The 25,200-nt window shown below is 35.3% G+C and overlaps 1 protein-coding gene across 3 annotated transcripts in view; it reads left to right on the forward strand.

The window, feature by feature from the left end:
* The window catches only part of Src64B (Tyrosine-protein kinase Src64B), a 143,834-nt gene that overhangs the window by 18,087 nt on the left and 100,547 nt on the right, over positions 1–25,200 (forward strand). The window contains exon 1 of one of the 3 annotated variants that reach the window (XM_069503104.1): positions 15,676–16,143. The exons of 1 other annotated variant lie outside the window; for it this stretch is intronic. The gene's annotated coding sequence lies outside the window, so the exon portion shown is untranslated. Of the gene's footprint in view, positions 1–15,675; positions 16,144–25,200 lie in introns of those variants that run through there. One more of the 3 variants, XM_034975595.2, reaches the window with a different exon arrangement.

The raw sequence follows: 25,200 nt of genomic DNA on the forward strand, positions 1-25,200 counted from the left end.
CGAAAGTGTGTTTGTTTATTGGTTTATTGGTTTGTTGCTTTGTCCACCAATCACGTCGCAACGGAGCAATGGTTCGACGTGATCGAATGTTTTGCACGGATATAGCTAATGACCTGGAGAGTGACACAGGCTACTTTATATCCCGGAAAATCAAACAGTTCCCACGGGATTTAAAAACCTAAATCCCCGTGGGCGAAGCCGCGGGCATCAGCTAGTAGCTAATAAATACTTACTTTCATAAAACGTAAACTAATTGAAAAATCCTATTACAATGTAAAGGATTATTTAAATGATAAGCAAGCTTGGGAGTGAGTTACTTAACGACTTTGTGATAGTTCTAATAAGTTTCAATAATTTTGTAAAGTGGTGATAATAAAAAAATAAAAACCGACTTCGTTACATAAACACTAAAAATTGAAAAATAATTTAATTTATTACCGAATATATTATGTATACAAGAGTTAATATAGTTCCATAATAATACTTTTTGGTGCCGGTGCCAATTAGCTTTAGCTGCGCGAATCGTCTAGACTTCATATTTTTATGGGACTCCACAATGGCACCTCATTGGCACCGACCCCAAAAAATATTATTATGGAACTATATTAACTCTTGTATACATAATATATTCGGTAATAAATTAAATTGTTTTTCAATTTTTAGTGTTTATGTAACGAAGTCGGTTTTTATTTTTTTTGTAAAAATTTTTTATTTCACAATTTTTAGTGGCCCCATGGAATTATGCTATGACTGGTTAAAAATCTACTGTTTACTAAGCTATTACACTGATCGCGAGCAATTTACTCTTATCCGTTGAGGAGTTCCAGTATCTATCTTCGAAGATGTTCATCAGATCTTCACCAAATTGTAAAGTAAAGTATACCCTTTCAAACAAAAAAAGAATTTTCAAAATCGGTCCAGGCGTTTTTGAGTAATCGGGGAACATACATAAAAAATTAAAAAAAAAAGATACCGACGAATTGAGAACCTCCTCCTTTTTTTGAAGTCGGTTAAAAAAGAATACCCGGCTGAGTTTGTTGTGGGCTCTTCTCAGACCTGGGCGCGTTTGGAACCCTCGTTGCTTTAGTTTTAAGTTTGCGTAATAATTATCACCACTATATCTTAGAAAACCAACATCTGACCATCAAAAAGAGTAATTTATTACCTATTTTGAATAAATCATTTGACTTTGACTATGTCAAAGTGTTCAGTATGCTAATTGTAAAAAAAAGCAACATTAAAACACCTTGAGACGGTAGTGTAGCGTTAATGAGGCAGCTAGTGCTAGTTTCTCTAAGATTGTCTTTGTTTCGACAAACGAAGTTGCTCGTGTCTGTAGTGCCTCCGTCTAGACAGCTGTTTGTTGTTATGCGAGAGCATTTTTAGGGTTCCGTACCTCAAAAAGAAAAGTGAGCTCTTATAGAATCACTTTGTTGTCTATCGTGTCTATCAAGAAACCTATAGGATATTTCCCGTTGACCTAGAATCACGAAATTTGGCAGGTATAGTACGCGACAGGTCGAAATGGCAATCGGGGAAGGAACGCCCCGCATACCCCTCACAGCCCCCGCGCTAACCCGGTGTGTGAAACTCATACCCCGATTGCCATCTCAACCTGTCGCGGACTATAGGTAAGTCTCGTAGCACAAGTAAAGGGAAATATCCGAAAACCGTGAATTTGTGCTTACATTACAAAAAAAATTTAAAATGTACGATGGTACGGAACCTTCCGTGTGCGAGTCAAACTCACACTTGACCGGCTTTTGTATCTAGTTTCGGCCTGTTAGCACCCAGAGATGACAATTTCCTAACTCGGTAGAAATACTAGTACTGAGAAAAACCCAATACATACATGTTTTTGGCCCGGCCGACCTGGGAATCGAACCCAGGATCTCGTCATCCGAAGTGGAACATGCTTACGACTAGACAAAGGCAGTTACTAACTAGATATATTATAATTTGTAAAGGCATAGTACTTACTGTATATGAAAAGCTATAGCAACTCCAGTCACTGGGTCAAGATTCTTGTAGACTCCTTCAACCACTTGGGCTACGGCTTGGTGCATAATACATCTATACAAATAAAATAAAAGTTACATTTTATACTAGCTAGAGAAATGAGAATAAAGATGTACTTTAGAACAAGTGATATTAGCAAAAAGATAATAATAAGATTCTAAACTTTTAGTATTTAGCTACCTACTCCTTATTTATCTCCAGTTACATTACAGGTGGTTAAAGTTACGTAATGGTTACGGTTAAATTTTGATCGTGAATCTAAATGCAAAACGTACTTACGCTTATAATCATGGAGGTATGGAATACTACTAATTTTGCAGCTCACTTTGCTTTTTATTGGTGGTCAAAGTTTAACTATAACGTCGCATGCAACGGGACGTTATTCTTATGAAGACCTTTGTAAAATCTAAATTGATCTAACATACATAGAACACACGTTATCTACCTAAAGTAACACAGAAATAACTTCGTTCGAACTCATACTAGGTATATTTTAACGTAGTTAATATTTGTTTCATGAAACAGAAACGCCAATTTTATTTAAGACAATGGACGAGAAATTACAATGCAACAAACAGCATAATATCTATGTATGTACCTACGAGTACCTACGTCCAAAAGCGGTATGATTTACAAATTACAAGGTATTTGAAAAACAACGTTTGTGCGAACAGAATTCCCAGACGCTCAGTCGTATTCGTAATAGACAATAGATCATCTGACATCCGTTTAGGGACGCCGACTGTTTAATAACTAGCTATTGAGGGCCAGACCTTAAACGTAGAGAAAGGACGTCTACCGATTTCGAACAAGTAGTTTACTCTTTTTTTTTTTTTATTAACTATCAAATATTGAACATTTTACAAATACTTTTAACACAACAAAAAAACCACTAAGGTTTAGTATGTTGCTTATCATTCCGTCCATTAATCGATTTTGGGTATAGTGCTTCCATAAATAATATATACATTATGTATAGAAGCACTAGCACTAGGGAGCGTTACATGATAATAATTTGTTATATTTAATTTTTCAAAAATGGGAATTGTTAATATTTGTTTTGAAAGTATGATTTTAACTTGTGTTTGAAGTTAAATTCGGTTAGTCCTGACCTAAAAGTATTATCTAAACTATTTATTAGGCGAGGGATCATGTACGCGCTGGTGCGCTCACCATATTTATTTTTTGCAGAGATGGTAACTAGTTTTTTTTGAGTTACTTTGCGTGTCTGAATTTTGTTAATAACTTCCTTTTGCATGGCTAAATTAAAAAATTGTTCTTTTAGGATCGTAAGTTGAACTTTGTCATAAATATTAATCTCTTTACAATACTTAAATATAAGATTTTCATTATTTTTTGCAAGTAGTTTAATATTTAGAGGAACAATGGTTTTTAAAATCCTTAGTTGCAACTGATAAACATGTTGTAAGTGCGACTTGTCGGTTCGACCATAGCTACTCAACCCATAAGCAATTATGGAGTCGGCAAGAGCATTGTACAGCATCAATTTGACTTTAAAATTTAACCTCTTTCTAATTATAAATAAGTTTGCCAAGAATGCTCTGAGCTTATCACAGACATGCTTTATGTGCTCATGCCAGTTGAACTTATGGTCAATTATTAATCCTAAGTATTTATGCGAGTTAACTATTTCAATAGTGGGACAATTACAGTTGCTATGTGGTTGGTGCAAACAGTTATGATTATGCGCAATAAGTTTATGTTTTAACATGCTATTAGCTTTTAAATTTGGTGAATGTATGTGGACTAATTTTGACTCGACGTTTCATAACCTCAACTTCTTCGTCTAGGATTTTTGGGAGTCGCTATTTCTATTCAAAATAAAAAAGTTAAATGGGGTATTTCGATTTTTTATACATTTTTTCTTTTCTTAACTTCTTTTCTTTCTTTCTTTTAAGACGATATTAACTTGGAAACATCAGACGTTGCAAATTTTATTGGTCCTTTTGCCAAAATGGATAAAAGTTGGAACTATTATTCCTATTATTATTATAGTATTCCTATTTATTCCTATTATTATTATAGTATTCCTTTGCTCTTAGAACTCGTAAAATTTTGTTGTAATACCAGCAATATTTGTTTATAGTGGTAAATTATACAGACCATTCAAAAGCACTTGTAAAAGTTAATTTGAATAAAAATTTATTCTATTCTATATTGGACAATTGAACATCATTTTTATTAAGTAAATAGTTCTGTCTGTAACTTAACGTCACATAAATAGAAAATCTTTACTTTTACTACCCGAGTGTTCACTTATTAACTAGATTATTTTGTTATGTATTTCCAATTTTCAGTCATTTCGTTTTCAATGTCATGGAGTGGACAGATTTCAGATTTACATTACAGGCAATTTTAATTTTAGCCGTATGACTATGTAAAGTTACACGCGTAATATTGAGTAGGTACCTATGGTTAATTTTGTTCATACTGGACCGCTGCGTTCGCCCGTTCATTGTATTGATTTTTGTTATTTGCATCCCGTCTGCTCTCCTGTATATCTGCAGCTATTGTTGGGGTGTCCAATTATGTGGCTCCTTTTTTAGCCTTTATTGCAATTTCGGACAATATCGCACCGACAAACTAAAAGCATGTCAGTTATGAGAAACTTTTAGATCTCGTTTTATTCACGTGCTACACTTTGAACGTCCAATAAAAACTTAAATTTTCATTCTTCTTTGTCCTCTTATATTTTTATCTACAATTTTATAAGCCACTATACAAATTTATTTTATATTAAATACTAGCTTATGCCCGCGACTTCGCCCGCATGGATTTCACAAATTTAAAATCTCTATTATATCCCTTTAGGGGTTGAATTTTCAAAATTTCTTTCTTAGCGGATGTCTACGTCGTTATAGCTATCTACATGCCAAATTTCGCGTGCGTTTCGTGTGCGTTGATAGATCAGTCAGTGAGTCAGCTTTTTCTTTTATATATAGATGTTTTTGTGATACATACTTGCTTTTTTTCAAGTAAAAGGATTTCGTAGCAGCGCCATCACATCAATTTAGCGTGTTCATTCCATTCTATAACAGTTAGGCTCAAGTTGATATAGTAATATGGATCATCATTTATCAATCAAAGAAGCGTTTGATTCACTATGTTGTGTCTACACCAAGGTATCCTCATACTTGTTTGATATCCATTCTCATAGATTTGGTATTCTATTAACACTGCTCTACATCTGTGGATCAAATTTTGTGTAAGCTTTTAGCCTAAAAACGGGACGTACAATAACAAAAGTCAAAACAGATTCAGTCTAAATCTTTATTTAGAAACTGTCCAAAACTATTTAAACGCTGATTTATTAAAGTAAAATAGCGCGCACGGGTTAAAACGGAGGCGCTATTTCGAAACCCACCTGACATAGGTACCTTCCAGTAGTCTGGAAATAGTCTTCCACGTGTGCCAGTATTTAGGTCGCGTCCGCTCCATTTATAATTATCTTTGCTGATGGGACGTTTATCACCCATAAACTCTGTATGGGTGTGCCTCGTGGCGTTATTGAAATTTGTAATTTATAGTGTCAATCATTGTGAAGAATAATGAAATGGCGACTCTCATAGGTAAATATGTCGACTGAGTTTACTAATTTTAGTACAGAATCAATTAAGAATCTTAAATTATCATTTAATAAGTACTTTAGTTTCTTTTTTTAGTTTTAAGACTTTTTGTTGTAGGTAGTAGATAAATAAGTAATCAGAACCTATTCTCAACTTTTTTATTTTAAACTAACTAGATAGCCTTCAAGTCAAAGTGAATAGGTATCTTCTAGGCAAGCGTGCTCCATCTTAGGCAGTCTTGCCAGCAAGTCTGATTGCAGCCAAGGGCTATAAACTAAAAAAAAAGCTTTGTAGAGAAACTGTACCAGCTCTATTTATGAATGTACGTATGAAAAACTAACTATTTGAACTTAATAGAACCAAATATAATCGATGGTCCTATTCTGAAGACAAATTCTACCCACCAAACTACTACACTAATAATATAAAGGCAAAAGTGTGTGTGTGTTGCGTGATACTCTTTCACGCAAGACTACTGGACGGATTTGGCTGAAATTTGGAATTGGCTACTTTTTATCTCGTAAATATCCATGGATCCCGCGGGATTTTTAAACATACATATATCCACGCGGATGAAGTCGCAGGCATCATGTCGCTTCCATCTTAGAGCGCATCATCACTTATTGCAGTCAAGTTATCTGAATAAATAAATAAAAGTTTAAATTAAATTTTTACTGCGCGGCTTTTAAAGCCCTCTTAATTAGTTTAATCTATTTCAAGCTCTGTAATTATTCCTGGTAAGATTAAGTGACAGCATTTTCATTAAGTAGGATCGTATGAAATTCTTGACGTAAATCTTGTGATTCTAATGCCTAAGTGGGTGTTATTCCACACAGTCTTTGTATAACTAGGCGTTAACGCATAAGATTATAAGTATGTTAATTTGAATTGAGACAACCTAGTAGATGAAGCTTTTGAAATGTATATCATTTAAAAGGCTCGTGGTATATGAGTTGAATGTCAAGTAGATACTTCTAAGTTCTAAGATTTCAATAATAAACTATGAAGAGATACCTACTTATTCGGAATAAGGTTAAGTACGAGTAGGTATGCATTAGTGTTGTATTCTTAGTAATAGTAAATTAAGTAAGTAATTATATTATTAGTACTATCTAGAATCACGTATTAATTTCAAAAACAATAGACTTGATTACGCAGCCAGTTCAAATTTTTCCATCATAATATTATAGATAAATAGGTAGGTAAATAAGTAAGGAAATATTATTCCATTTCGTCGCGCATTTTTTTTTTGAAGGACAATTTACTGACAAAATGTGTGTACTGTGTACGCGGCCAAAAGTGATGAACATCGATCTTTAGAAGGAGACAGCAGATTTTTAGAGCACTGTCCGGTCGTCATATGGGAATGAGTGACAGAGACAACGCTCTATAAAGATGAAATGTAAAGGCCGATGTTCATCACTTTCGGCCGTGTACTGTAAATGTTGTATAGTTACCTACTTAGTTCAAAATTCATAAGATCCAGATTTGGAGCTCTCGTTTTTAAAATGCCTTTTATATTACGTAACCAGTATTTTTATTTAAATTGTTAGAACAAGTCTATATCAACAAGATAAAGTTCAAAACTAAAACCTGAAAAAACTAAAAAGAGTAAAATAGGTAGGTACTATGGATGAACGGTTTATATTTTCATAAAATGTCGTCTGAAAAATGTTTTTTTTTTCAAGCAGAGATTTTTAGTACTCTGGGACCAATTTAATCAAGTATCTATCATGCGCCACGTTGCCGTACTTAATAGCTAAGCAATCCTTTGACGGTATCAACTCCTGTCCTGAGTAAATTGAGTAATTACCGACTATGATTACCTGGCAGTTTGTGGGACGGAAAATATTGATCATGTTGAAATTAATTTTCGTGTTGATGGCTGGGCAGCTACTTACAACAACTGTGGACAGTGCAATAATTTTATCAATAAACAGATCTTTCTTTATAGTTGACTTATGACTATGCCCGCGACTACGTCAACGTGGACTACACAAATTGCAAACCCTTTTAGCCCTTAGGGTTTGGATTTTCCAAGAAAAGCCTTTCTTAGCGGATGTCTACGTTATAATAGGCTATTTTCATGCCAAATTTCATAGATCAGTCAGCCAATCAGTCAGTCAGTCACCTTTTCCTTTTATATATTTAGATTATTTCCCTCATTAGTATACTTAGCAGCGGCGAAGAGTCAATATAACACGATTCCTATCGGTTTCCCTTTAAGAATTGGCATAATATAGCGTAAGTAGGTACTATTCACATAAATTCGGTAATACGTTCGTAAATACAAAGGTTCGATCGTCACAAATGCTAATTTTTTTTTGTTATTAAGTAATAATTTAAGTTAAAAGCATAACAGCTAATGTAAGTAACATACACCTACAGTCCTACACCGTACAAGCCGTAAAATATCGGATTCCCTAGTTAGATTTTTGCTTAGTATTTATCTCTTTCATTTCCCTAGCGAAAGCGAAAGGAGCGAACTAGGGCTGTCTCGCTCTACGGTTGACTAATAAAGAACACACCAATTTAATCTGGCCCAGTAGCGAATACGAATTTGGAACTCTGACAGGTCAGACAAATTTGACGAAATAACTCGGTTGGATCCGAGTTACCCTATAATACCTCCAAATTAAAAATTATATTAATACTATAGTTTTAACAGGTACATGCTACTATTTTGAGTATTTTGTATTTTGAAGGGTGATTTGATATTGATACATTTGTTTTTGTGAAGCGGCCATGCTTGTTTGTTTTTAAAGTTGTTAGTGGTGTTTTATTTTGATATAATAAATTGGGGATGTGATTAATAACTTATAAGTGTAAGTTCACGGTAATTTTGATTCAGTTTGGTAAGCCAAAATCAGAAATGGCCTTAATTCACATAGATTGTTGTTTAACAGATTTCTTGTTACGTAACGATAGTAATTTTTCTAAATTAAGTTTTGAAAACAAAAAATCGATCGAAAAATCGAACAGCTGATATTCTTTTAGGTAAGTACGTTTCCGGCTTCCCTTTTTCAGATTTTCACCCTTCGCCACTGATACTTAGTAGTCTTTTCATTCGTCACTAATCTAACGGACTTATATGGCATGTTTACTAATGCAACTTGAGTGTATTAAGTAATTACCGGCTAAGATTACCCGATAATTTGATGGCGGAAGATACGGATCATGCTATTAAGAGTCATTACCTGCTCACCTTGGTTACCATAACCCTTAATGATGTTCTTGGTAATTAATATACGCAATACGACTAATCACAGTAATAAGTATGAAAAATGTATAAGAAACACTAACGACCTAGCTTCAAAGTAGATACGGACGCCCAATGGAGAATTTCGATGTAATTTTGTATTTGGAACGAATAAGGGATGATGTCAACACATATCGGGCGGGCGCGGGCTGTGTCACGTACGAGGCGCGGACGAGGCACGGATTTAAAACATCACGAATCTCGCCCGCGCCTCGTACGTGGCACGGCCTACGGCCGCCACGTGTTGGCGTAAATCATCCCCAATAGGATGACGGGCAGCTAAGATGAGGAAAGATCTGAACGACCTAGAAATCAAAATCAGCAAAACAAAGGTAAAGGTGCAGATAATCTTCTTCACTTAGAATGATATTAAAAAAGGATGACTATAAAGCGCGTTGAAAGCATCAAAATATTAATTCAGAACATCATCACCATCATCATCATCATCAACCAATAGACGTCCACTGCTGGACATATGTCTATTGTAGGGACTTCCACACGTCACGGTCTTGCGCCGCTTGGATCCAGCGGCTCCCTGCGACTCGTCTGATGTCGTCCGTCCACCTAGTGGGGGGTCTTCCAACACTGCGTCTTCCGGTGCGAGGTCACCATTCCAGCACCTTGGGACCCCAACGTCTATCCGATGTACTAGAGAAACTCCAAGCATAGCTCTCTCCATCGCCCGCTGAGTGACTCTGAGCTTTCTTATGAGGCCCATAGTTAGCGACCATGTCTCGGATCCATATGTCAACACGCACTGTTCGAAGACTTTGGTCTTCAAGCACTGAGGAATTTTGGACGAGAGGACAATTCAGAACAGCCAATTAAAAATACTCCCAAATATTATTTCCGCCATGCGCTGTGTGGCATAGATAATAACGCTGATGCCGTCACGGAGTACCTATTATCGTATTGTATTTAGGGTTTTTTTCGGGCTGAATGAAAATGATGTCATTCTTATTATATCATCAACTACGGCTTTTAGGTCATGTTTACTAAAGACATAAACATAAAATAAGTAGTTCTATTTATGGTTATTCAGTTTTAGAGCTCCGAATTCCAAGAAACATGATCTATTTTAAGCTTCCGTAGAGGCCGACTACATACACGCGCATTATATGAACAGTAGGTATATACAGTAAGAAAGGATTTCGAAAATTCAATCCCTAGGGCTTAAAATAGTGGTTTGAAATTTGTGTGGTACTGAGCTAGTTAAAAGATATGTAATGACAGAGTTACTGATTAGAAAATTTAGCTAATAGCAGGACACAGCAGGCATAGGTATATAGTACGCGACAGGTAGAGATTACAATCGGTGAGGGAACGCCCCGCACACCCGCACAGCCCCCGTGCTAACACGAATTTGATCAGGAGGACATTATACGTCACGTCTGTAATGTTCTCCTAAAACCATACCAGAGATATGCAATACAAAGTTTAATCAACCCACAGTATAGCACCTTGCCTTTGCCATTTGATACGCAAGTTCACGTATCAGTTTCATAATTTGCACGCCCTTCAAAATTTTCAAGAAGCCAAGTTACTTAATTTGAAACACAAGTAACGAGACCTTATAATATTGTACTTAAAAACTTTAGAAAGCATATGGTGAATGTAAATGGCTACCTACCGTCAGTTGCAACTCGCAATATGCCGTTATATAAATGGTAGCCACATCTGCTGGCATTAGCTACAGAATTCCACCCTGCATACTTGTCGTGGGGCGATCCTTATTCGGCACGTGCTGTTTTTATATCGTTCTTAAGGTTAATGCGCGGTATTTGAATGCAAACTTTCTTTATACTTGTTCTCTTTTATTACGAGTTCAGCTTCAAATTAAAACGGTACGATTCCATTTTATGTATGTCTCGATTTTTTATTTTATGTTTTTCTAAGCCCATTAGGCGACGGCGACATGATATCTTATTCAAAATTGTGTGCGAAATATCATCCTTAATAGCCTGATAGGGTTTTGCATTTTTAAGGTAGGGAGTAGGCAATGGACGTCGAACTTTAGATTTCAAATTCAGTTGCCCAAAAGTTTACTAAGCTTACTTAATTAAATTTCAAAGATAATTATCATGGATCAGCACTGTGCCATTTTATCTCAAATCCCACCACAAAGTAGATATATAATCTATCTCAAAATACCCCAGCTTTTACAGCGACCTATTTCCTCAGTAACTTTTATAAGTTGGGCTCCGACCTACATTCAAACAGCACTCGTTTCTATATTACTTTAATTGTTACTATTAACTTAGTTTTACGTGATTTTGCATTTAAATTGTTCTAATTTTTTTCTGTTTTGATTCCTATTACCTATCTCTTAATTTTTACGTATTTTTCATCTGATATCAGATACATCTTTGAATTTTTGATGATTCTTCATGATATACCTGTGATAATCTGATAATGAGTTCATTACAGCTGACAAGCGATTCCGCGTAGAAACCAATCAGGGGTATGGGTTTAATGAAACTGCCATATTCTTTCCAAGTTAGCCCGCTTCCATCTTAGATTTCATCGTCACTTATATTTATATATACTATATATGGGGTAAAAAAATTGATGAAGGTATTTTTATAATATTTTAATTAAGTGAATAGAGGACCTAATTCTTACTGTAGTGGCGCTTTTATTTCTTGCTACGTGCATTCCATTGGTGTAGAAATAATCTACCCCTTAGTGATATATAAATAACGCACCAAATGTTGAACCATCGGATACGTTGTGTATGTATATACCTACTTGACACGTAGGTGTAGAGTGCTAAACAGCACTGCCACACGCACTGATTGGCAATAAATCTTTAACGTTTGCTTACCGAGCGTCTCAAAATACGAGCCGTACCAACAAACTCAGATGGTGCAGATCGGCACGTTTGTGTGCTAGGGCGGAGCCCTTGTGTATTTTTATTGCCACACTTTGTCACAGCATGAGACGTTTGACTTTCACCGCTGTTGTATTATATGCCATTTGTTTCTCGGGTAATTTCTTTGAATGTTTTTCTAATACATTGGACTTGCTTATTTTTCTGTGACTGTTGTTCTAATATATTGGACTTATTTGCTTCATAAAGTCCGGAACAAGGAAATTCGCAGTAGAACAATAGTGGCTGACATACTCGTAGTTCAAAGGATTAGCAGGCTGAAGAAGCAATGGGCTAGTCACGTCTGTCGCAGACGTGTTCTGGAGTGGAGATCACGTACCGGTAAGCGCAGTCTAGGACGACCTCAGCCTGCTGGACCGATGATCTGAAAAAGGAGGTAGGAAGCGGGTGGATGAGAAAAGCAGAGGAATGTGTTTGGTGGCGCGTTCTTGAAAAGGCCTACGCGTATATCAATTAAAGATTTCTAATTAATAGAAACAGATGCTTCATCTTTTGAGTTACATGTATTTTCGAAAACTCGTGGCATATTTTTTTGTAGTTGTTTAAAGGGAAATATCAATCTTGTTTTACTTGAAATATTGTTCCCATCTGAAATATGATGTTTTTCCTGAAAAAGGATTATGTTTGATGGATCGACTATTTCGAAAGCTGACACGAGTATGAGTATTCGCATCCAGAGGCGCTAGTCTAACTTTTCAAGTAAACTAACGTGACATTTGTGACTTGCGTGCGTTCTCGTAAACCTGCTGATCGATTCCGGAAAACTTGTTTCTATCATTTTTAACACTGCAATTGTTGTGATTGATTGAATTTATGTTATTCAACACTGCATGTAGCCAATAGTTAGCGAGTGTCAACCAATCAAAGGTGTTGGCGATCGTGAAATTTACCGTAATCGTACGACTGAGGCCTTACCACGATAGTTTTATTGCTACCGTTAAACGCAATCACGTCTGATTGGCTGACATTTTTTTGCTATTAACTGAAATATATTGTTACAGCAAGAATTCCATTAATTGAGTCAATCACAACAATTGAGATTGTAGCAATCATTTATGCAACTGTTTCGCAATCGACCAGCTGGTTAATATTTTCGCATCGCCATACAAATGCAGATAATTTACAAAGATTTACGCGCTCTTTGGCGCGCGCCGTCAGGGCCCAGCTATTCACGAAATAACCTCCTACTTGCCTTCTAAACTTTTTGGATTCTAGTGCGGTAGTGATTTTATGTCAGGTACCAAAACCTATCATCGTAAACCTGCAGTGAAGCTAATACCAGTGTGTGTTGGTTAGTTTAGTATTGTATTGTGTTGAATAAAAATGAACGTCTTTCTCGGATATATGCTTTGGGGACGGGCGCGGCCAGTAGCAAGCGCGGGTTATTTATTACTCTTTCTATTCCTTTCCATCGCATCATTTGCTTTAACTAATGTCTTAATGGCCGTGAGTCAGTCTGCGAATGATTTATGTCATTTGTTTTTAAATTATTTTGTAGGCTGAGTCAATTTTAATTTAACAATACGTGCGGAGCCATTTATGAGTTATTATGATTATTTTCCCCCCCTTAATTTAATAGAATCCATGCGTTCTTTTGAGAACTTAATAATGTCCTCGGAATATCCATTTCGGCTCACTTTCAGTTTGAATGAGAATTTGTTAAGTATAAGATTCCTGAAGAAAATTATTTGTATACCATTTTTACAGATCGTGTTCGGCGAATTACTCCGATTTAGCAATTTCATCTCTAAGAATGGGATAAAGAATTGTTACGATCTGCCTTCCATATCCGTCCACGTGTGAACTTACGCCTTTATAGCTATTACTATATACCCAAGTACTTATGTAAGTTTTTACATATTTACTAGTTAATGGTAACGGTATCGCCCGCATGAAATGCCCCTATCGATCCAGTGCTTTTATGTAATACACACACAAACAAATAAATAGACAAACATATGTAGCTGTAGGTAGGTGTTCCTGGCCGGCCTACATTATTTTTATCCGAACCGATTATTATTAAACGATCAGAGGTATGAATTCAATGAAACTGCCGTACTCCTTCCAAGTTAGTCCGCTTCCATGACTGCATCATCACTTACTCCTAGGTAAGATCACTGGCACATGGCAGGAGTTCATTCTACTGCTCAATTGGCGTATCATCTTTTTTACAGTCATTATAAGGCTGTTAAGAAACAAGGCATAAGAGGCGTACGACGGAAAAGAACATACTGGTTGAAGAATCTCCGCCAGTGGGTTCAATAAACTCACCCGATCACTTATTAGAACTGCAGTGTCAACAATTTAATTTGCCAATATGATCGCTAACCTTTGATAGAAGAGCTACCAAAAGAAGAAGATCGACTACTAAAGGACTGCATGAGACACTGGATCCAACAAATTATTACCTAGAATTAAAACACATACAATCTATAGATTACAGTAGCAATTCACCGCTGGATTGGATCGCTGAGATGCCTGGAATGCTATTGGAATAATGTGCAGTGTGCGTCTGCTATTTTTCTAGGTTTCATATAGGTAGATACCTATGTTTAATATTAATTGTATCATTACACATGGACTGCGAATTGATTTGCCAGCTGAGTGGTCGCTTTGATTTTGCGATCCAGTTTATGAATCAGCAGCGGTGCGTTCATCGAGACGAAATATTCGCGTTTGATATACCATTTATATAATTAGCTATTTATAAAAATAAAATATAACAATATAAAAACATGGAATTATAAAAACACTGGAAAAACCATTTCCGTGTTTATGGATTTATATAAGCAGAAGAAATAGAGTAGAAAAAGTAGAGAGAAGAAAATATTCTGATGACAGATCCGATGGTAAGAAATTATCGTATCTAACTTACAGCCGTACTCAGAGTCGCTTAATCGTTACTTAAGTTTAGTTAAAACGAGACAGAGCTATATCTCTCACATAAATCTGTCTCGTTTGAACCCAATCTTAGGTAACGATTAGCGACTCTGACTGCGGCTGTTAGAGAGTAAAATTCGTAATTCATTTTGTCATAATTTTGATTAAAATTCTGACGTTAGAGCTTCTTCATACACTGTGAGGTGTTTTATTACGTTATTAATTTAATGTTCATTGCAATACTTTCTAAAAATACTGCTCATAGTACCTAATACGTGCACGAATGTAAAATAATAAGTAGAATTTGAAATTATTCTAAAAACAACTAGGTACCTACTTACTTAGATAGGTAGAAACTGATATAGCACCAGTATAATCAATTCACCACGCACTATACAGTATACATTAAACCAATATTTTATTTATAGGTATTTTAAGCCCATAATTCTTTTTAAACTATCCAACACCGCCCAGCTATTTGAATGTGAACCATATGCTTCTTAATTATGTAAGGCATAACATAACAGTCTCTTTTTGTTTTTATTTACTTTGGCACGAGCCACGAACGAACAGAAAAAGAGATCAACTTTTCAACATTCATCAAGAAAATTACGTATTTTGTTTCCCGTTGCTTCTTACAGGCTTGATTTCATTCATACGCCTCGAAGATTTTGTGATCGATTAGGTAGGTGTATGTTATGCATCTTTTTTATTATTTTATTCTGGAGGTTTCTTCTTTTGCTTCTTGGCTTAGTAGTACCAAATGAGTGCATTGCATTTTGCCAATGTCAAGAAGTTCGTACCTACTACCGTGCTACTACCTACCTAGATGGTACAAAAATATTTTATATTCGAATACACACAATTTAAACATCATCATAATGAGCGGACAATTGCTTAGAATTTATTCCTATTCATTAATTTCATTAGAACAAAATGAAGATAGGTACCGCAAGAACATTGAAAATAGCATTTATAAAATTTGCTTTATAGTCTCGATGTTAGGATACTAATAAACATTTTTTTAGTAGGCTAACTACTATTTTTATTTATTCGCCGGATTTGATGTCGTCAACTTTGTAAACATTCGTTATCATATCACCGCGATACAAAGCTGGTTCGACGCCTCCGAGCGAGTGCCCGACGCGCGCGCCCCCTTCCTACTTCCCCCCTGTCCCCAGCGTCCCCCGACTGATGCAGTCTCAATTCTGTTGCCTGAGAGACCGCACGTTGCTTTTATCGATTAAAAGCTTCTCGTGATCGAGCTTTGTCTATCTTATTTATAATGAAGTGTTATCAGTTTTCCCCATAAGTTAACTCACTACAACTGCGTTTGATTCAGTGTCAGTGATTGCAGTGTACGCACATTCAGCTGCGTTATTTATCGTTGAACCGTCATCGTTAACGGTTAAAGTTGTGCCTGTATCGTCTAATTTAACTAAGTTCGTGATTGTGCTTATGTCAATTGATGGGATGTCTCACAGAGTTTAGTCTTGCAACATAAACAGGTATTTTGCTTAATTATTTGCATGAAATAACCGCTTCCTCATCATAATTTTAATTTAATACATGACAATAGTCCATTGTTGTGAAATATTTACATTCTTCTATTCTTTCATTTTTGTAACGTGTGCACGTAGCGATGTTTTATGTAAGAAGTAGCGAGTAATTTCAGTCAGATTAAAAGTGCAATTAAAATTAATTGTACCAAGCCTTAATTAACCTTTATTTACGTCTACAACTTTCCTGCCATCTGCGATGACATAAATATTTAATTATCTCACGATGTTTGGAACGGAGGGTGGAACATGGTATGGTGTGGGGAAACGAGATAGCCATATTCCAATACAGGGGTTGCCAACGCTTTATAGCACTCGAGTACAATGAAAGGATTTCCAGGAGAATGTACTCAGACAGGCATTTAGTGGATTCTTGAAATCCTTATCGAACTTAAAGTTACGTTGACATGCATGCCAGAGAATGACTGACTAGGTATACCTACCCTGTCCTATAAGAAGTGTATATTCGCTTGATGCAGTTCCTATATTATGATAACGATTGTAAATTCGTACCTTTATCCTACATCCTTTGATATTACTAATTATTTTTGTTCTTTCCTTTGGGTCCCTTCCGGCTTAAATTATTGACGTAATGGGACCCATATCACGCAAGTTTGAATCATGAATGTGCCTACACGTTCGTATTTACTTTGTACGTTTCGAGGATGATTATCTCTAGGACCTAAATAAACAAATTCCTACTAGATTATAAATTTTTTGACTGAAGCATCAAACAATCCATTAAATAGGAATTTATTTTTGTAAACATTCAATAAAAATAATTTGTTTGCACGAGATAAATGTTCTTCTTTATTCGCAAAGTTAGAAAGTTAATAAATCACGAGCACAACGACTTTTCACAAATACTTACTTTCTCGGTACACAATAGACTATCTTTTATTAAGTAGGTTTTTTTTCCTAAACTATCTATTACGTGCTTATTCAATGTACAATTTATATGGAAAATCTCTAGACATGGCGGATATAATTATGGTATTTATAAGACAGTAGGTACCTATTTTTGAACAAAAATTAAATTGTTTGAAACATTTACTGAAATCTTATGAGATGAATAAACCGAAATAAATTTTAAGGAACCGTGGCTTAAATGGACAAAAGGCACTCCCAAGGCCACGGATAACCAGAGGCATGCAAGTTCTATCCCTGCCGGTTCCGCAATATTCAGTTAATATGAATTAAAACTTTATTTTGGAATTTTCAAGCACTGTCGCAAAGTGTTCCTCTGGCATAAATGAATCTTTACGAGTTTTACGACTATAAGCGATCGTCCTGAGTAATTAATTTTTAAAAATCTGTTTGCAATAACAATAAATCCATAGATCATCGAAAATTAGCGACAAACTGTAAAATGGTCATACTGATAATAGGTGTAATTCAGTTTGCATAAGATAAAAGGCTCCAGGCAAATTATTTTAATTATGCGGTTTCATCGTGGTTTCGCAGTTCCATACAAAGCATGAAGACCATAATTGCCTAAATGTATGCCACCACTCATTAAAATGACTGTATTTAAAATAAATACACATAAATTACTTTAAGCATGTGAAAATGAAGAAATGAAGAATAAATGTATGTATCAACAGAAACATTATTACGCACATAACAGTTTCGGAATGACCTAAAAACTGAAAGATTGTCAACGAAAGATTATGTGGATGAAGAAATCTCTAAAAGAGTAGCTAACTGCTGAGTTTATTTACCAATTTCTCAGTAAAATTCCTATCAAATTCCTAAAAGGCCGGCAACGCATCGGCGGTTCCTCTGGTAATGCAAATGTTCATGGGCGGCGGTAATGACTTAACATCAGGTGACCCACCTGCTCGTTTGCTCGCTATCTCTATTTAAAAAAAACTGATTTCCGAACAGATAATAATTATTTGTAAAGATGAAATAACTAAGTAAATGATTGGAGTCTTTGAGCCTTATAGATCCCTACAAACTTACAAAGGGCTGTAGCACTACTCTTGATGATAATTGATATCTATTATCATCAGAAATATTTATAGGCAGGTATGCAATGCCTTAAATATTTTAGTAACTAAGTATTGCAAGATGCCTAAAAAAATCATCTAAAAACTTTTGGTATAAGTTTTAGATTAAACTAGCTTATGCTCGCGACTTCGTCCGCGTGGATGACACAAATTTCAAACTATTTTTTTACGACTTTATGGTTGAATTTTCAAAAATCCTGTCTTAGCGGATGTCTACATCATAAAGGATATCTGCTTGTCAAATTTCAGCTCGATCCATCCAGTATCTTGAGCTATGCGTTGATACATCAGTCAGTCAGTTTTTTTTATACATAGGTATTAATAGATTTGTAGCGATGTTTGTCCTCATTGTTTGGTTTTAAAATCAACTGAGCAACAAAGCCTACCACTTTCTATTGATAGTGACCAAATGTGTTTATCGACTACGCACAAGCATTAATTTGCTTTATTGATGTGAGAGCGAGCGCTTATAGCAGTTATAGCCAATGTATAGGACACTGACCTACTGTTGGTATTCCGATTTACGGTCTACATTAATATAACTGTGATAGATAGGTATATAATAAATGGGAGTAATAAAGATTTTTATTTTTAGATTTAAAGTAAACTGAAGTAAGAACACATTTTGTTCCTTAAATATGAACACTGGTGCATATTTTATTACACACTATCTACTGACAGGCCTAAAATTTGCCATGCTATCTCTTTTTGTAAGGGAAATTGTGAAAAGGTCAGCACTACTTTTGGATGTATCAATTATTTATGTAATTAATCAATCTATCTGGTAATCTGTCCATATTATTACTTACTTAGCAACGTTGTTATTTGTCAAATATTGTATGGTGTTTTCTGACAAACAACAACGGTGCTAAGTAACTTATCGATAGACTACAGATAGATTGTTTATTAATTCGGCCTTTAGTTAAGACATTTCTGTACAACAGATCTAGCACCATTTTTATCTTTGACAAAGAAATGCTAATTTGTTTAGGAGCAGGAGTAACAGAATGTTCAAAAATGTTTGATCTTTTTGTTCCAGTTTCTCCTAAATCTCAATTCCGAATCTCAAAACCGAGACGGATTTTTACACGAATTTTATTTAAAGCCCCTAACCGTGTTTGAAGTTGTGCTAAAACACAATGATTTGAACGCTTTAACACGTATTGGGGTATAAGCACAGATTATACTCGAAATAATAAAATGGAATTGCCGTTTCGATGTAAGAGCACTTCTGGAAAATCGTGTCAATTCGATGCTGTCCAAATTATTGCTATAAAGCAATTCAATAAATATGTTTATGATTGCATGATTGCTGTGTATTTGAACCTTTTATGTCTAATCTTTTGAACGTGACTATTTCAAATAAGATTCCATTGCTATTATATGTCTTTTAGAAAACTCATGATCTTATATTCAAGTGCTGCTATAAATAAATGTACCGTTTCTTATAGGTATGTGTTAGACGTCACCTGCTTTCCTACCATTTGCATTATATATTTCAAAGACATTATCCCTATTTACAAATGTATCAGATAATTTCTCATTGTATGTATCTACTACAATATAATTTGAAACTAACCTAACACGGTATCCTTGATTTAATGTTAGCTTTGAAAAATTTAGTACGAAATAGGCGAAAAAAATATCGTAAAATCAGATCATGTCTATTTATCAATGTCTTTATGATATTAATGACTTTTTTCTGTTTAATTTTAAGCGGTGGCTTTGAATACCAAGACTACATTTTATTCCTTTTTAATTTTGTTAGTATAATTTTGATCCAATATTATCAGTCGGTAAGTTACTTATATGTAGCAGAATTTGGTAAAAGCACGGTATTACTTTAAAACTGTTTGTATATCTATAGTTATCATAGTTTATGTAAATCACATTTTGCTATACTATACACTTTACTATTAAGTACTTACTAAACAATAATATCCCTTTAATGTTTTTATTATGATTTGATTGAATAGCCTGCTGCTGATTGGTATAGGTCATTGTTAGTTAATCGATGAACCATACAATAAACAAGTTTGGAAACGTTATTGATAACAAGTAGCTCATCAATTAATGTTTCTCTTTCAAAATTAAATGATGTTTAGAAAAATATCATTGTTCAATAACAATTAATGTTAGTAAGCTTTCACATAATTATGTTATTGTAAATACCTTCCTTGGTAGGTATTGTAGGTACCTTCTTACCTACTTTGTCATCATTTCTAAGATATCTATAAATATAGTCAGGCTTTAATTTAGTTCTTTCTAGGTATTACATCATTGTGAAATCAAAATCAGAAATCAAATCAGAAATGAGGAGATCCGTAAGAGAACTAGAGTAACTAACTTTGCTAAACGAATTGCGAAGCTGAAGTGACAATGGGCGCCGTGCCATAGTTCGTAAAACCGATAGACGTTGGGGTCCTACGGTGCTTGAATGGTAACCTCTCACCGAAAGACGCAGCGTTGGAAGACCCCCCACTAGGTGGATGGACGACATCAGACGAGTCGCATGGAGCCGCAGGATTCAGGCGGCGCAAGACCGTGGGGTGTGGAAGAGACCTATGTCCAGCAGTGGACGTCTATCGGTTGATGATGATGATGATGACATGTTCTTTATTAAAACTTTCATCACAAAGTTTTAATATATTTCTCTCATTAATGCATTTCACGATTCCATTCATATTTTATTCACGCACATACCGTGTTTTAAGCCTAATAGGCATTTCTAATTAAGACAGAGATGTGAGCATCAAACAAACGGATCAAAGGCCGCTGACCTTTCTGCGTCTGTCATTGAATCGTTGTCATTAATATTTATAGCCTGCCTTCCTTGCTTCTTTCTAGCGCTTCGGGGAAACAAACCTATGCGTCCATAGTAACTTTCTTTCCACTCAGAACTGAACGTGGTGATTAAAACTTGTCACCCTTTTTTGAGTTACTTACCTCAAAAGGAAAAAGTAACCCTTACAGGTTCACTTCGTTGTCTGTCTATCTGTCTGTTGCGTCTGTCAATTCAAGGGAATCAAAACCTATAGGGAACTTCCCATTGACCTAGAATAATGAAAAACAGGTAGCAATGTTTTGTAGCACAAGAAAAGAAAAAATCCGAAAACTGTGAATTTGTGGTTACTTTACAAAAAAATACTTAGTGTTAATGGCCAAATAATATGTTTACTATTTCACACCAAGATGGCGCTGTCCGTCATTAACTTGCAGTGTTGTGAAGCGATAAACTATTAGTACTAATATACTGGTTTAGGATATCTTGTACTAAGATACGGTACGGAATCCTTCTTTATACTTTATACTTCAAGTTTTCTTCACTTTTCTCAGCGCTTTTATTTTGTGTTTGTTTTATGTATTGGCCCATATTTTAAAGATTCAAAAGAAAATATATGAAAGTTGTGAAGACGCCGAGGCGTTCTTGTACCTTGCATCGATCGATGTTCAAGTTTTCTAGCAACTGGTTTCATCACATCTCTATTAATTTTATGTAAGTACTTACAGTAAAAAAGCTGTGATAGCCTAGTGTTTAGGACGTCCGCTTTATAATCGGAGGTTGGTTGCCGATCCCGGGCACGCACCTCTAACTTTTCGGAGCTATGTGCGTTTTAATTAATTAAATATCACTTGCTTTAACGGTGAAGGAAAACATCGTGAGGAATCATGCATGCCTGAGAGTTCTCCATAATGTTCTCAAAGATGTGTGAAGTCTACCAATCCGCACATGGCCAGCGTGGTAGACTATGGCCAAAACTTTTCTCACGCTGAGAGGAGATCCGTCCTCTGTAGTGATCCGGCGATGGGTTGATCATGATGATGATGACTTACAGTAACAAAATTAAATTCGGCCACCTTAACTTAGATTTTAAGAAACGATAAAACTTCTTCGTGTTCTATTTTGCATTGTATTATTCCACCATGTAAGGTCCCCTTTTCGGAATATACCCTACTTCCGTTACACACACATCCGATTTTGTAGGTCTGTCAAAATCGATAGTGATGATAGTAGAGATGTTATTAAGACATTTCAATGTCTAGTTCTATGTGTATTGTGTAGTAGTGTAAGAAAGATCTATATATAATTTTTTTTTAACTAGTAATTTAGTAATTTTTTTTTTAATTAGCTAAAATAATATTATCAGAATCTGAAGTTCGGTAAAAAAACTTGATTCTAAATAGGGAATTACCTAAAATACAAACCTGAATCCTCTATTAATAAAATCTTATCTGTAATATTTTTTATCCATTCAGTAATTCAGTTGGATGAAGGCAGATCCCTTTTTAGAAGTAATCAGCTTACATACAATATGTTTATTATTTGAACATTTTTTCCTGCTACTTTGTGTACAATAAATAATTTTGATGAAATCTATGTTTCGGTACCAACCCGTTATAATTTCTATATCTGTCCTTTCTTATCAACCGCGGAATGAGCTTGTCAAAAATTGACACCATAATATCAAAGGTTAAATCGCTTGCTTAGTAAGGGAGCTTGTATGAAATACACACATGTGACGTCATAAATTTTTGACTTAATTTGACGTACTTTTTTAGTTAAATCGGTAATTTAAAATGGTTAGCAAGTATCAGCGGACGTGGATTTTACGAATTTTGGAAGACCCTCTATTTAATAGGTAGTTGCTAGAAAATAATTTATTTTTGACATAGTCATAATCCCAATTTGTGGCGTTTGGTGCAAGTGGGCCTTAAACTTAAAACCGTCTGCAAGATCGTTATATCTTAAAGTATTGGGTAAGTTTTCTCGTTACGATGGTGACATTATAGCACAAATACTCGTTATCCACTGAAATCAAGACTGGTATTGTGAGACGGACGTGGGACGTCAATGGCAGTTGCGAAATGTTCCACGTACCATCCTGAGTCTGACCCTGCGAACGCTGTTGGCATAAGTAATCTTGACACTAATATATCCGATGCAAATCATATAGAGAGAGAGAGCCAGCACGTGCCAGACCTTCGTTATTTTATAAAAGCTGAAAGTTTACCTCCGCATTGTCCCCAACACTGGGAGGAACGTTTGTTTGGATCATAGTGGCTTTGGGAGATAACAGGTACTAAAAATGTAAAAAAACTCAAGTCAAAATATAAAGTATATTTTTTTTATATTTTCCTCGTAATAGTATTATAAATCATAGCATGCGTTGCCTGCCAGACACTTAGTGTCGTGGCAATCCACTGCCAGACGCTCTAAAAATTTAAAAGTTTGATCCAAACAAACGTTCCTCCCAGTGTTGAGGGACAATAGGCAGATAAACTTTCAGCTTTTATAAAATAACGAAGGTCTGGCACGCGCTGGTTCTTAATCCAATACTTCAAGGCCTGCTACATCTTCATTAAAATTTCAATCTACAATGTAGGTACATAAAATGAGGAAAATACCTCCAAATATAAATATCTCTAATATCATGTTTTCGAGTCATTAGAATTTAATTCAAAATATCGATAGATAATATACTAAATAGTATCTACTTGATTGTTTCTTATGAAGCCTCATTATCATTTACGCCTTATTTGCTAAGATGATGATCATCATCATGATCAACCCATTGCCGGCCCACTACTGAGCACGTGTCTCCTCTCAGAATGAGAAGGGCTAAGGCTATGGCCCGCCGCGCTGGCCCAGTGCGCATTGGCAGACCACACACATTTGAGAACATTATGAAGAACTCTCAGGCATGCAGGTTTCCTCACAATGTTTTCGTTAACCGTTAAAGGAAGTGATATTTAATTACTTAAAACGCACATAACTCCGAAAAGCTTGAGGTGCGTGCCCGGGATCGAATCCCCGACCTCCGATTAGGAGGCGGACGTCCTAACCACTAGGCTATCACAGCTTGTTAGGCTATAACAATTAAGATGATGATACGCTTTACTAATTACTACTTAGTTAATAATTATATTAACTAGCTGATGCCCGCGACTTGGTTCGCGTGGAATTAGGTTTTTAAAAATCCCGTGTGAGCTCTTTGATTTTCCGGAATAAAAAGTAGCCTATGTCATTCTTCAGGTCTTTGGCTATACCCATGCAAAAAATCACGTTAATCCATTGCACCGTTGCGACGTGATTGAAGGACAAACCAACAAACAACACACTTTCGCATTTATAATAAGGGTACTGATGTTCATTACTGTAAAGATTTTATTGTACCCAAAACTACCCAAATTATACCTAAAACCACTTTATTATGTTATTATTAATTATTATATTATATTTATTAATTTATTATAGTTATTAAACCACTTATTTATTGTTTTGGGTACTAGTATAACTATACCCGTACCCAAAACTATATAAATTGATTTCACTAATTAGGTAAGTTATAACTTTGTGTAATCTTCTAGATAATCTACTTCAAGAAATACCAGTCTAATAATAGCACGTCATAAAATCTTGGTAACGATAATATACAGGGTGTAACCAGAACGCTAGCAAAAAACGTTGTTATACTATCTAAACACAATCCAATACCAACAACCATTTGCCTCATTTTGTAGTGTTAGTGTTTTTCAAACTCGCAATGTATACCGTGCAAAACTGAAGTCAATGTCTCACCTACTCTGAGTGGCCTACTTACGCAACGTTCGTTGACCTCTAGTGTCAGTCAAGATGTTTTAAATGCAACTTGAACAACGTGCACTTGTACAAAATATAGGATATTTTTAAATATTTTTCGCGTTTTTTGTGGTATCTTATCAATAATCATCAGTACTATCACCTGTCTTCGTTTTTGCTGGCGTTCTGGTTACATCCTGTATTAAAAATATTATATTTTACTTATTTTACGAATATATTTGAACATTTAAAATGTCGATGTCCTTATCAAATAGGCTTTATTTGTATTGATATCTGTTTGCCCTACTTTAAATTCTTCGGTACATATAACTAAACAAATGTTCGATATAAAGTTACAAGATAAATAATTACTAATCTTAGTTGTTTACTATTAAATATGCACTTAGTATTTAA

This window comes from Maniola hyperantus, chromosome 14 (assembly GCF_902806685.2).
Source record: "Maniola hyperantus chromosome 14, iAphHyp1.2, whole genome shotgun sequence".
NCBI classification, from domain to species: Eukaryota; Metazoa; Arthropoda; class Insecta; order Lepidoptera; family Nymphalidae; genus Maniola; species Maniola hyperantus.